The sequence below is a fragment of the Prionailurus viverrinus genome, chromosome F2 (assembly GCF_022837055.1).
Source record: "Prionailurus viverrinus isolate Anna chromosome F2, UM_Priviv_1.0, whole genome shotgun sequence".
In the NCBI taxonomy this organism is placed as follows: Eukaryota; Metazoa; Chordata; class Mammalia; order Carnivora; family Felidae; genus Prionailurus; species Prionailurus viverrinus.
In genome coordinates, this window is record NC_062578.1 from 44,920,467 (window position 1) to 44,935,003 (window position 14,537).

Below are 14,537 nucleotides of genomic sequence, written 5' to 3' on the forward strand. Positions count from 1 at the left end.
CTGGATTGTGAATTCCATAAGGGTAGAACTTTCTCAATGGCTGCACCCCCAGTGCCTAGAACACTACCTGGAACAGGTACCTAATAAATATTTACTGAATGAAAGAAAGATGGTAGGGCTTTTAGTAAACCCTGGAGAGAGATGTCTGGCCTCAATTGTTGGTGGCTCTCCTCAGAATATGGGCTACTGCAGTCTTCAGCTATGGTCTCTAGTGCTAATGTGTGGCAACAGGAAAAGTCCCCTTCAACACTGTGGCACATATCTGTTAACTCCAAAAAAGTAAAAGAAAAAAAAAAGTGTGTGTGTGTGTGTGTGTGCGCGCGCACGCGCATGCTATCAAGTAGGAGCACTTATAACTTAAGTAAAGGAAAAGGAGTATCTGGGAAAATCAGGGTATTATCCAGCATATTTCGTTTATTCCACTACAGGATGGTCTCATGCTCCATTGCATGTTTATTCTGGAAGCCGGATAATACATTTATTTTGATTCCGACTCATTCTTTTCCAGAAAAATGGCTTCTGTAAAAAAAATTCTTCAAAATGATAATAGACACCACAGTTTACTCTTTTGACAAACATGCATTGAATGAAGTGCCCTGGGAGGATAGAGTTCTTACCAATATCACCAAGAACAACCATTTGTAGCTTTCTACTGCAGCAGTTTCACAAAACTTACTCTGACGATTTAAATTCCTATCTTAAAGATGTAAAATTTACTTCGACAAATCTCTAAAAAGTTTAAAAGTAGAGGTCAGCTGAAAACCACAAATCATGAAACTCAGATTGCAATAATTTTTTTTAAGTAGTGAAACAACACCTACAAATAAGCAGGTACCTCCGACTCTAGTTTTGAGGCATCAATCTACCACAGAAGAGGAATCATGGTCTGACGCAAATATGGCAAAATATTTTTTTAAAACTTAGCGAAGACAAATTTTGATCAAAGTTATTCATCCTTACTTGCCACATGGGCCTCAGAAAATAAAATTTACCAAAAATATAACATTTAACATAAATATTACTTTTAGATTGGCATGATTGGTGGCTGAAACAGTATTTTAAATTTCCCAGATATTAACATACAAATTCACGAATTCAATCAAAACTCCAGGAAGATATTCAGGGATTTAAAAGAATACACATCAGAGAGCTCCTATGAAACGTTAAAAGAAAAAAAAAATTCCTGCCTACTTTAATAACAATCAGTCTTATGCAAACTTCAAAGCAAAACCACTAACTGAGTAAAACTGAAGATGACAGCTTCTGCCCTTGTCCTTTCGTTAATAACTTTTAAGATATGTTCATAAGTGTTATTAATCTAAGATAAAAGAAAACAGAAAATGAGACTAAGTGAACATAAAACTGGCTAAATTAAATGTGTCTTATGGGGGGGGCATCAACTTTCAAACGTAATGTTTCAAACTTTTGACTTTCTGGTTTAGGGAGAGGACAGTAGTGTTTATGAGGTATGTCGTCATCTTAGACTCACAACTATTACGCATAAGTCACTGAAAATTAAGATGACAGTAATGTGCCAGTGTCATTTGCAAGCAAAATAGCTTACGGGTAAAAATTTATAGCAAACTAAAATTTTTACACTTAGGGGACTACAGTAAAATGAATTTTTCATGAAGGCTTTTTTTTTTTTTTGGTCTGAGAATGGCACGAAATTAGATTTTTAAAAATTGGTTTTGGTACCAACTAATTTAATAGAGAACATGGCATCAAACTTGTATTTGTAATACCACCTTGTAAAATGAGCACATTCCCAACATTCCCAGAACTTTCCAGCGTGGGCTTGGAACAAGCTATCGCTATCACCTCTCACAGAGGCAAACACTTTTGGTGAGATCTTCCCTTGAACCAAACACCTGCTTGCTGAGTGTGCCACCACTAATGCGGACATGGGAGCGGAAGCAGGAACAGGACATTGAGGGATTCACCTTAACTGGCCAATCTCACTTTGCATCTCCTGGGAAGCCAGGAGGTTGTGGTCTCTTGTGGAAACTTGGGGATCAGAATGTGAGCTCTGGCTTGAATACTATACATTAATATGAAGTAGTTTTGCTAGCAAATCTTAACATTTTATTTTTCAGGATGAAATTTCACCTCAGCCTTAAATGGTCCAATTTTAATAAGGATAAAAGGAAAAGTGCATCTTTAATTACTTATCAAATGAAAGACATACTATTGGTTTACCTCCTGTGGAAAAGTAACAAAAAAGCATATGGCTGTTAAATTCAATGTGCTCTTGAGGAACTTTCCGTAAAATGTTTTTAGCAAGTGACTGGCACATGCTGTTATTCAGAGGAGCTAATCCACTGGATGATTATCCTGAAATTATTTTGTATTAGTATACAATATCACGTAACTTCCAATCCTTAAGAAATGACCCAACATACCTAGTACCAACAAATGTCAGAATTCTCCAAAGCATTCTTAGACAAAAATATTGTGAGAGAAATTTCCTTTGCCTCATTAGATTCAGAGCAGGAGGAAGTCATTTTGAAAGATACTGCATGCAGAGGAATTACCTTCAAACTGACTTAAATATTGCAAATATTGTAATCTGGTCTACACAACACTGTCCGTTTTTGGGTTCCCATGACACCCACCCCATTTTTAGTTAGGAAGATCCAGGTGAATGAAACTCTTCCTGCTCTAAGTTCTTTTAGCCAAAATGCATAATCTTCTGTCAGGCAGGCCCACTCCAGTCCTGTGGTCACCAATCCGCACATCTCTCCTGCTCACCCAGAAGGAAGAAACAGGCACTGGCCCCTCCTCAGAGATAAGCTCAAGGCCTCCTCTCAACCCTACTCATTCCAGAGTCTTCTACGTAGACCACCCTCACTCTCTTAGCCCATCTGACAGAAAAGCTGACTGTGCTTGACCATGCTGTCTAAGGAAGGAGAGAGGAGTCTAAAATACTGAGGCAGTGGCAGATTTTGTCAGCTATCTCCTAGTTTTCTATAGTTTTTCAATCACTAGAAATTTTGTTTTTTATTGACCTTTAATGAATGTCATCCTGAATTACACCAACTAAAAATGAAGAGGGAAGATTTCCTACTAGGTAGTTTTGCTAGGTCAACAGCAGTGGGAGTTTCCCCATCTCTTGCCAAATCTCTGCTCTGAGTATAAAAATGAAGGCACTGTTTATTGATTTTTAAGTAGTGGGTTTTTAACTTTGCAGAATGATGAAGTACTGAATAATTGGTAACTATTTTGTAAAATCTCTTAAATCTCATTAAGAAATTAACTTATAGGATAACTGAGAGCAGCAAAAGTGGAAGCAGTAGGATAGAATACAATTAAATCCTCCTAAATCAACTGAATTGTGACCGTGATTTCTGAATGGCTGAGCCTCTTTGAAAAGGGCAGGGGTAACATGAAAAGCTCAATTGGCTCAGCGTTAACAGGTTTACAAAGGAGGGGAATAGGTTTCCAACTCAATCCCTGGTCCCTGAGAAGGCAGATGGGCCAATATCAGATCAATGGTGATTGGAACCGAGAAAGCATGACACCACTGAGTTCTACAGATAATGATTAGTGGCAGTTCCTGAACCCCTCTCAAAAGGGCAAGCTCTCAGTCGCTAAGGAAGGGCTAGGTCGCTGGCTATCGGCACCCTCTAGTGGCCACATTTGGCACCACAGGTTGTCTGCCTTCTCAGAGCAGAGACCTGCTTCCATTTTTTTTTTTTTTTTTAAGCATTGTATACAGTATTTCAGAATCTTTTTTGGTTAGAGAAACAATCACCACTACCATTTCTGGGCTACAGGTATGTGGCCAACTACTTACTAGGTGTAAATTTGGAACTCCCAAAAGTAAGCTATTATAATGATTCAAAGAGAGAAAATGTTCTTCCAAAGGTATTTAAAATCTCGTGGGTGAAGCTACTTAAATGAAAAGATTCGGTCAGAACTTGGCTATTTATAATTTAATCTTCTGAAGGTACTTATTTTATAAGCAATATTATTTTATATATTGATTCATATCACTATAAATTTCATACACATCACAGCTCACATCTATTGAGCACATGGCACTGGCAGACACTATGCTGTTAAATGACTCTGCTGTCATCTGAAGGGCACTGTTCTGTGAAACAGTACTGTTAACACCACCATTTTTCTGAGTTAAAATTGTCAGGGGCACCAAGAATTTAAACTTACCCAAGACACTTAGCTGCTAAAAGGCATGGCCAGGAGTCGAATCCAAGGCAGCCTAATTTCAGAGCTGGCACTTTGAAACATTACCCTATACAGAGATACATAGTTTATCAGCTGCAGTAATTTTCCCCCCAAAAGAGATGGTTTCTTAGAGATTTTTAAATTAGATGTAGATTAGCACAGAAACTTACGAGTCAGTGATGCTTAAGTGGTAAGTGAAAGCCCCGTGCTAGCTGTGTTCATTTCTTATCACGCTTATTCAAGTGTGCTTTGGAGTCAAAGGGGAGCTTGTAATTGGCCAGGAGAGCCTGGGGTCTAATATTTTTCACATCATAATACATTTTAAAATATTTTACACTTTACATGTTTACAGACATATCAGATGGACCTCATAGTAATTCTGTGAAATGGGACAGATAACCTGGAAATAGGCATTATTCTGACTTTATAGATAAGATTAATGAGGTTTAGGGGCGCCTGGGTGGCTCAGTTGGTTGGGCCTCCGACTTCGGCTCAGGTTATAATCTCACGGTCTGTGAGTTCGAGCCCCGCGTTGGGCTCTGTGCCAACAGCTCAGAGCCTGGAGCCTGCTTCGGATTCTCTGTCTCTGTCTCTCTCTGACCCTCCCCCGTTCATGCTCTGTCTCTCTCTGTTTCAAAAATAAACATTAAAAAAAATTAATGAGGTGTAGAATGATTTAGTGGCTTCCTTAAATAACACAATTTCCTCAAAATCTAAGATCTCAAATGACTGAATGTACAAGGTATTATGCTAAGTCTACAATCTTTATCTTCCGTTACACGGAAAATAAAAATGAGAATTTTCACAGTAAACCGAAAGATGTTTTACTTATGCCAAAAATTTGGTTTCATATTATTTCTGCTTTGTTTACAAGAAATAATTTAATACTAATTACTATAGCTGAACTAGCAAAAATCCACAGAAGAAGGTAAATGAAAATCAGTATGTAAAAAGCAATAGAAAAAAAAAAATAACAGCTCTGGATCATAAAATCCATACTAAATTGGGAGCAAAATGGCCCCCGAATTATGAGGTTAAGATGAATGATTATGCAAGCACTTAGCATTTTAAAATTCTTTAATTTTGTAAAGTACCTTCAAAAATGTGTTACTTTTTGATAACCCCTGAGAGATCATTAGGAGGCATAATAGCCTTTATTTATATGGCAGATAAAGAACAGATCAAAAGTACTATGAAAGGAAGCTATTACTTTTGATTAAAAGAAAGTAGATTGTGATTCTCATAACAAGACAAAGCTCCAAGTTCTTTCTGAATAGAAAGCAATGCAGTGTAGAAACATTCCTGCCCACCCATCTTCCATACACTCTGATTTAAGGGAGGATTCATACCTCCCCTCTGATTCAAGGCCAGATTGCCAGGGGTGGTCTTAGAAACCTAACTATATGGTTCTCCTTCTTTGTGCACCATCAAACTCTTTAAGCATCAAAACTGAAATACTTTCCAAATACATCCTGTCTTAAACACAGCAAACCACCCCTCTAGTTGCCATACTTCTCTTTTCTCCTCTTGAAAGTCAAACGTCTCAGATGTGTGGAGAAAAAGTGTCTACTTTCTAAAATGGTAACCACACTTCAACTCACCTCACACTGTTTCTGCCCCCTCATGTTCTCCACACCACTCTTCTTAAGTCACTAAAATCAAATGAATTTTTATAGTTTTTATCTTGTTTGACCCTCCCCCCCACCCTGCCAAGCTGCACTTTACACTACTGTTCACTCCCTCCTCCTCCTTCTTCAGGTCCTAACCTAGCAATTAGCAGGTGCCTAATAAATTCCTGTTCAATAAGCTAAAAGAACTAAGCATAATATATCCCCATAGTCCAAGAGTTTTCCTAGTCTTGTAAATATCTTTTCAGGGTCTGCAGTTTCTCTTGATTCTGTTGAATTTTGAGGTGGAATTTTGCCTTGACCAGACACTGAAAAGCTTGAATTCTTAGTAATCAATGTGTAATTTGTTTAAAGAGCTGCCTATCACAGACAAAAGAGTAGATGCTACTATTTTAGTAATATCTGCTAATAGTAGATAGTAACAAGGGATGATGCATCATCACCCTGGCTGTGACTCATAAATAATACATTAATAATAAGTGCCATTTTACATTTCAAAAACCACTGTGGAAGATTCTGTGTATCAATTTATTAGTGTTTATCATCACTGTGGCACATTTAAAGGTATGCAGAACAATTCAATATTAATCATTAAAGATGTTACTGTGATGGTGTTTCTGTGAATCAGAATTCATCCGTATACCCACATTCAACAAACTAAAATGTCTTGATCAATATATTACCACAATTTTCATATTAGGAGCCTCAATTCAAATCGTTGACATCTTACTGTTGGGTAGAGGCAAGAGGCTGGTAGACTCTCAGGTTCAAGTGCCTGAAAGGCTTCTGCTTAACATGTGAATATCAACTTGGTCAGAGATACCAAGAACAGTGGCCAGAAGAGGAGGCAGAATGTAGAATACCTATCTACATAAGAAATAATGAGGGAAAAGACCATGATAACAGAGATGGTTTACCTTAGCTTACCTCAAAAGCCTTTCATTTCTCAAGCACAATGAAGCAGTGTTAGAGTTGACTGCAATAGGTTTTTTACTAGATTGTTCTGAAGGCTGCTATGTTTTGGAAAGTAAAAAATCATAGTATCAGAAACATTAATCCATAATAAGATTAAATACTATCTGAAGAAAATACCCCCAGGTCATATAACAAAAATGAGGTCTGAGCAGAAAAAGCATGCATCTGAAATATTTAAAAATAAAGACAATTAAATCTTTTTTTTAAGTTTTTTTTTTAATGTTTATTCTTTTTGAGAGACAGAACGTGAGCAGGGGAGGAGCAGAGAGAGAGAGGGAGACACAGAACCCTGCTCTCTGCTGTCAGCTCGGAGCCTGGAGCCTGCTTGGGATTCTGTGTCTCCCTCTCTCTCTGCCCCTCCCCTGCTCACACTGGGTCTCTCTCTCTCTCAAAAATAAATAAAAACATTAAAAAATTTTTTTAAAAAGAAAGTGAACTATTAGCACTATAAGCACTATCTATACCTCAGATACATTTCAAGGCAAAGGTAGATACATTGGGCAGAGAAAACGTCAACATTTGACACTTGACATTTAATCCAATGCACTTAATGTAAGTTACAAGTTTTTATTCAAACTCTTGGGGGAGAAAAGTTTCATGTTCCAAGTGTATGCAACGTAATAATTGTCCTCTGTTTTCTCCAGATAATTTGTCAAAACCAAAGGTGTAGAGGGAAGGTGAGAGTCATGCAGTGATTTTCTTGCAGATGTGAAGACTTGGAAGCACCTTTGTCTAGTGCTCAGAGCTTTACTGCCCCACAAACTCTAACACGGGGCAGAGACTTGGGAGAGGTGATGAAAGGTCCAAAATAATTACCGGGACTAATCAGAATTGCAAAGGACACTGACATGAGGTCACTGTAACAGAGTTATACTTTATACTTATCAGCAGTCTTAAATGGCTATGGGTAAATGTTCTGGTTGTGTGGGCCCCCTGTAACTAGGATATTCATTCCAACAGAAAAGGGGGAAAAATTGATTCCAGGTGAGAACAATGTCTCTCTCTCTCTCTCTCTTTTTTTTAAGTTGAGAACTGACAATCTTGTTCAGGCAAATGAAAAAGGCAAATACAGGAACAGATTTTAGAGCTGCAATAAAACACAGCTTACCAAAAAAAATCAACGTGGTACTTCTAATGACATAAATAATAGCTACTGAGCAAGTGACAATTATTCATAATTTATTTCATTTCAAAAATAACCATAGCCAAAACTATTTTTAGATTCAACCCCCAAAGTTTTCAAGTTCTCTAAGATTTATAAATTATATCACTGTTGATGATTTCCTCTCCCATCACATACATATCCATTGAAAGACAAGTCCTAACTCCAGCTCCATAGCAGCCAAGATACATCCACGATGGCCATGGCTGAGGACTGATGGTTCCTGTACTACTCCTATCCACAAATCCCACTCATGGGTTCTTTCCCAAGAGTCCCTTAGCAGTTCATTCCGTAACTTCCCATTCCACCAGATGCCTTCCACCAGAAATGGTCACCCCTGCAGCTCTGACTGCTGGACAGGCATGGGAAAGCTTCAATGATGAGGTATAAAGTTGCAATGCTGGCCTAGCATAATATTAGACCAGGAGGAATGGCCCTAATGAAGGAAAGGGACAAGGAAAGAAAAGGACACAGAGAAAGGCTCTAGAAGTCTGTTGCAGGGTTTCTCAACCTTGACAATATTGACATTTTGGGTTGCCCAGTTCTTTGTTTTGGAGGGCTGTCCTGTGCACTGTAGAGGGTTTAGCAGCAACCCTGGCTTCTACTAACTAGATGCTCCTAGCATTCCCCCCCAAATATCTCCAGACTACCAAACGGTCCTGGAGTACAAAATCATCCATAGTTGAGAACCAGTGAACTTCTCTGAGCATCCTGGACACAGAGAGGTGTAGGAAAAAAACTGAAGAGAGAGAGGGACCTGAATTCAGACTCTTGAGCTATGTGTGGAAGAAGGTAATGCCTCTTGGAATGTGCTTCTCTCTCTGAACATTACTCAATGGAATGGAAATTTTAGAGTGAGCACAAGGACAAGGGCACTAGAGGTCAGAGAAATGAGAGAAATCTGTAAATAAGAATTTCAACTTCAAGTAATCTGCCTCTGACAAAGTGATCCCTGTGTATCTTCCTAAGAGTACTGAAACTCTTTTTGTTAAGGATCTGGCTTATTACAAAGCCCATCAAGAAGCACACTGAGACAGATCTGAGGGTGGGGTGGGGAAAGGGAAGGGTTGTTGAGAAGTGGAGAAGGGCTTACCATAGCTAAACTAAACTTAAGGCAGATCAAGTTTGCCTTCTGAGCAGAGAGTAAAGACCTGAAACATAGAAGAGGGTCACAGTGCAGCTTCTTAGCCAACTTTTCGAGGTCAGATGCCTGGGCTTCTCACTGAGGAAGGTGGCAGAACCTAGAAAGACCCTTCCCAGTCCCCAGGGTTTCCAGAGGGACTTCATAGGAGTAAAACCAACCTTAGGAAAGCAAAATGACATTTTTTCTGCCTCCTCATTTATTAAGTTGTGTGACTTGAAGAAAATCATGTGAGTTCTTTCAGTTTCTGAGCCTCTCAAATGAAATACAAATACTATAACTCATTTCACAGGGTTGTTCTGAAGATTACATGAAACCACATGGTAAAGGCCAAGCACAAGTGTGGGCACAGCTGGCTCCTGGCCCTTCTGTCTCCCCTTCTTTTTAAAATCTCTTTCCCTTTCAGGGACGCCTGGGTGGCTCAGTCGGTTGAGCGACCGACTTTGGCTCAGGTCATGATCTCACAGTTTGTGAGTTCGAGCCCCGCGTTGGGCTCTGTGCTGACAGCTCAGAGCCTGGAGCCTGCTTCCGATTCTATGTCTCCCTCTCTCTCTGCCACTCATGCTCTGTCTCTCTCTGTCTCAGAAATAAATAAACATAAAAAAAATAAAAAATAAACTCTCTTTCCCTTTCAGCTCACGTATACATGCCCACATCCATGCCAGCCTGTACCGACAGAGCTTTCTGCCATCCACTCTTATATATACATTTCCTGGCTTCTGTCATCACCTTGTTCTGGGATTTTCCTGTCTCCCCACACCCCTGATGGGGCAGTGGTACCTGTTGCTAAGTACATCAAAATTCTTTCACCTCTGGTGACAAAAGTGTGTGTGTCAGGGTGGCAAGGAGGAGGATGCAAGAAACAAGAATGTTAGTTGTGAGAACGATAAACTTTATCTTTATGACTGTATTACCCTTGGCAGTCCTGATCGACTCCACCTGATGGAGACATAAAGAATCTGTCTGTGTGATGGTGTGGGCATGTAGTTTAGCAGGAAGCCTGAGAGGCAGTTAAAGGGTCAGAAAGCATGTAAGGAGTTCAGTTTTTGGTATGTTTGGTATGTCAGAGTAAGCTCCTAGTAGACTAACTCTTTCACAGATAACAACCTTCAATTGTGGACAAAATACAAAAAGCAACTACTAATCTGGGGAGTTAACAAAAACACTTTCCCCTTCCACAACAAAACATCTACCATGTTTGGGATATAACCCAAAATTACTTGACATTTCAACGTCAGGAAAATATGATCCACTCTCAAAGGAAAAGATAATCAACAGAGATCTACCTTGACATGACCCTCACAAAGAAACTGACAGGACTTTAAAGCAGCTATAATTAAACTCAGTAAGGGAAAATATGCTCATAATGAATGAAGAAATGGGAAACCTCAGCAGAGAAATAGGAAACATAACAAAGACCCACATGGAAATTTTAGAGAAACGAAAAACTGAATATGTATCTGGAATCAAAGTTTACTGGATATGCTTAATAGCAGGACGGAGATGACAAAAGATCTGCTGGAAAAAGATCAATAGAAATTATCCAATTTGAAGAAGAGAGAGAAGAGACTGAAAAAGAAAAAAAGAGTTCAGGGACTTCTGGGATAATGTCAAGAGATTTAACAGATACACTGGAGTCCCAGAGGTTAGATAATGAGTGAATGGGGTGGGGGTGGGGGGATATATATACATAAAATAAAATAAAATAAAATAAAATAAAATAAAATAAAATAAAATAAAATAAAATAATAAAATAAATAAAATAAAATAAAAATAAAATAAATCTGAAGAAATAATAACCAAATACATTCTCTAAAGTTTTAGCAACAGATGCAAATTTACAGATTTAGGAAGTTCATCAACTGTAAAGAGGATTGAAAACAACAGCAATGACAAATATTTATGCCTAAGTTTGCTGAAAAACAAAACAAAAAAAATCTTAAAAGAATTTTTTTTTAACATTTATTTATTTTTGACAGAGGGAGACAGAGTGTGAGTGGGGGAGGGGCAGAGAGAGAGGGAGACACAGAATCTGAAGCAGGCTCCAGGCTCCGATCTGTCAGCACAGAGCCCGATGCGGGACTCGAACTCACGAAACGTGAGATCATGACCTGAGGCGAAGTCGGATGCTTAACTGACTAAGCCACCCAGGCGCCCAAGAAAAAAATCTTGAAAGTAGACAGAGAAAAGTGACATGTACAGGTGATTTATTAATCCCTTGTATATAACAATTTAAATCATCATAAACTTCTCTTTGAAAATATGGAGACCAGAAGACAAGTGGAACATTTTAAACATTCTGGTGGAAAAACACACTTCACTTTAAATATAAAGGCACAGATAGGTTAAAGTTAATGGACATAAATGGGGCACCTGGATGGCTCAGTCAGTTGAACATCTGACTTCAGCTCAGGTCATGATCTTACAGTTCATGGATTCAAGCCCTGCATCGAGCCTTGTGCTGACAGCTCAGAGCCTGGAGCCTGCTTCAGATTCTGTGTCTCCCTCTTTCTCTGCCCCTCCCCTGCTCATGCTCTCTCTCTGTCTCAAAAATAAATAAAAAACATTAAAAAAAAATTTCTGTCTCAAGGTTATAAAGTCTAAGAGTCTTACACCAAGTTCTTAAACATCCAAGATAGTTATCAGGCATTCATTAAACAAATATTCCTTGAAACCTACTATGTGATAGATCAAAGAAGAGACAATAACCAAACATATGTAAGATGTTGCTGGGTAGTGATAAGTGCCAATTAAGAAAGAAAACAAAGTAGGGTAAGGGAACAGAAAGACTGGAAAAGTGACCTAAATGAAGTGAGAGAATATCTGTGAGAAGAAGAGTACTCCAGGCAGCATCAGCCAAAGCACAGGCCTCGGAGAAGTACACTTGACTTTACTTGAAGTTCAGCAAGAAGACCAGCACAGATGAAGCAAAGTGAGCAAAAAGAGTGGGCGGAAATGAGGCCACAGAAGTGGCTGGGTGCCAGAACATGAATGGAACCAATAGGCCATAATAAAGACCTCATATTTTACTCTGTGATGGAGAGGTTCTGGTGTGTTTTAAGCGAGAGGGTGACATAATTTGATCTATATTTAAAATGAATCAATCTGGTTCCAGAATGAAGGACAAAATGTGGGGAGTTAGGAATGGAAGCAGAGAGAAAAATCCGGAGATCAATTGGCTGTTGCCAAATATAACCCACAATGAATGAAAAATGCATAAAGAATTTCTTTTAACTAACCCCTCCTTCAAAGGCAGGAAAATACATAAGGGCAGGGAGTAAATATTGTACACTTATCAGTTACTAACTAAGGCTTAATTACCAGTCTGTATTGGTTTGACTAAGGAAGGGGGAACCATCTGGGAGAATTATTGGCCAGAATACATTTGATATTTTTTAAATAATGGAATGAAGATTTGAAAATCAGGCTTCTCCTGTATTTGTCAGCTAGTCCTTCCATACTAAAAAATTAAAAAGTCACTGAAGTATAATATTTATTCAACTGAAGCCACACATTTCTCATACCTCCCTTGAGCTAGCATCAAAGATTATCTTAAAAGGTCATGAAGGAATTCGAATTCAAGGTTTTTCCTGCCTGCCCCATCCCAACACTTTAAATAAATGTAAACCTATCCTAACAACCCTTCATCTATAGCATTCATCTTCTCAAGGAGCTCTAAAACAAAACACTCTGCAGGTGGATTTCTGACATGCAAATCTTACAGATAATATATACAGCATTCTTTCAGATCAGTTATGTACTTTTAAAACATTATTTTTCTCCCTGAACAGAAATAAAACAAAGGGTTTTAAATCCTAACAGCAATTAAGGTCAAATCTAAATGTTTTCAAGACAATTTTACATTGCTTTTTAAAAATGTTCTTCATTTAAATTTTATTTTTTTATTAAAAAATTTTTTTTTTAATTTGAGAGAAAGCGACTGTGCACATACATGGGAGGGGCAGAGGAAGAGAGAGAATTTCAAGCTCCACACTCAGTGCAGAGCCCGACTTGCAGCTCATTCCCACGACTCTGGGATCATGACCTGAGCTGAAATCAAGAGTGGGACGCTCAACCAACTGAGCCACCCAGGGGCCCCTCTTCATTTAAAATTTAAATCAGGAGGATCCTGTGTGACTCAGTGGGTTAAGCATCCGACTTCGGCTCAGGTCATGATCTCACGGCTCATGAGTTCCAGCCCCACGTCGGCTCTGTGCTGACAGCTCAGAGCGTGGAGCCTGCTTCAGATTCTGTGTCTCCCTCTTTCTCTGCCCCTCCCCTGCTTGCACTCTCTATCTCAAAAAATAAATAAAAACATTTAAAAACTTAAAAAAAAAATTTAAATCAGAATGCCAAATAAGAGACAGTTCAGATGTTTTCATAAATGCTGTGAGGAAATTATATGAAGATCAAGGTGAAATATATAATAAAATGTAACAATCTGTAGTTGAGGGCAATTGACTGCCAATGCCTAGAATGGGTAGATCAGTGCATCCCCTTATGAGATGGCTCTCAGGAGTTAAGTCTCAACATTTGCTGAGCAGTGATTCAAGAACCAATACTCAAACAGCACCGCCTTAGATTATTCTGTGCGTGACCTCTAACTGCTTAGTGCCTAACTCTCCACACATGCCAAACAGAGAAGAATAATTGTTAGCCACCTCTCAGCAATTCTAAAAGATTTAACGAGACAAGGGAGCCAGACCTCCGTGGTGAGTCAATTATTCCCTGGGTGGAAGTCATGTTATTTGTGAGGTGCTGTAACTCTACGGATAATAGACTGTTGTACAAGCATTACAAATAGCTATTCTTGATTCCCAAGTGTTTACATTAAAGCTTTCAGATTAATGCACTCACCAAGTAACAAATGGTCCAATGTTTTATAAAAAAGTTGAGTTTGATGGAATGAAATCATCAAAAAGATTTTATAATGTTGTTTCTCTTCTGACTCTTAATAAGAGAGAGTACACCAATCTTTTAGGACAAATGGGTTTAAAGGAATAGACAGATAAGGAGGAATGGAAGGTTTCTAACTGAATCCAGACCTGTTAAAATAGCCTGGTACCATGAACTATAGTATTTAATTGAGCCAAGTCCGGAGTCCACTAATTTCAGCTTGCCCAAGGCAAGGTTAGGGTACTGCTCTGGAAAGAAAAGATGTGGGTATGCTAACAACATATGCTTCAACTCTTAAAAAGAAATGTGGCCCAGTATTAATTGACAGTGATTAATACAACACATATAAATAAAGGCAATAACAAACACTTAAATTTGGATTAGAGAAGTCATAGGCTCTTTAAATAGTTCACACAGGATGGTCATGCTCTCATAAGTTAAAATGGATAAAATTGATTTTTTACACCAGATTAGCCACACAATATTAATCATATGAAATATTTCCCTGAAAGTCTTGGCACGAAAATGGGCCAATGTGTTCTGTTGT

General features: G+C 38.6%; 1 protein-coding gene across 1 annotated transcript in view; it reads right to left on the reverse strand.

Annotated features, from left to right (window-relative positions):
- STK3 (serine/threonine kinase 3) overlaps positions 1-14,537 on the reverse strand; it is a 282,030-nt gene that overhangs the window by 13,571 nt on the left and 253,922 nt on the right.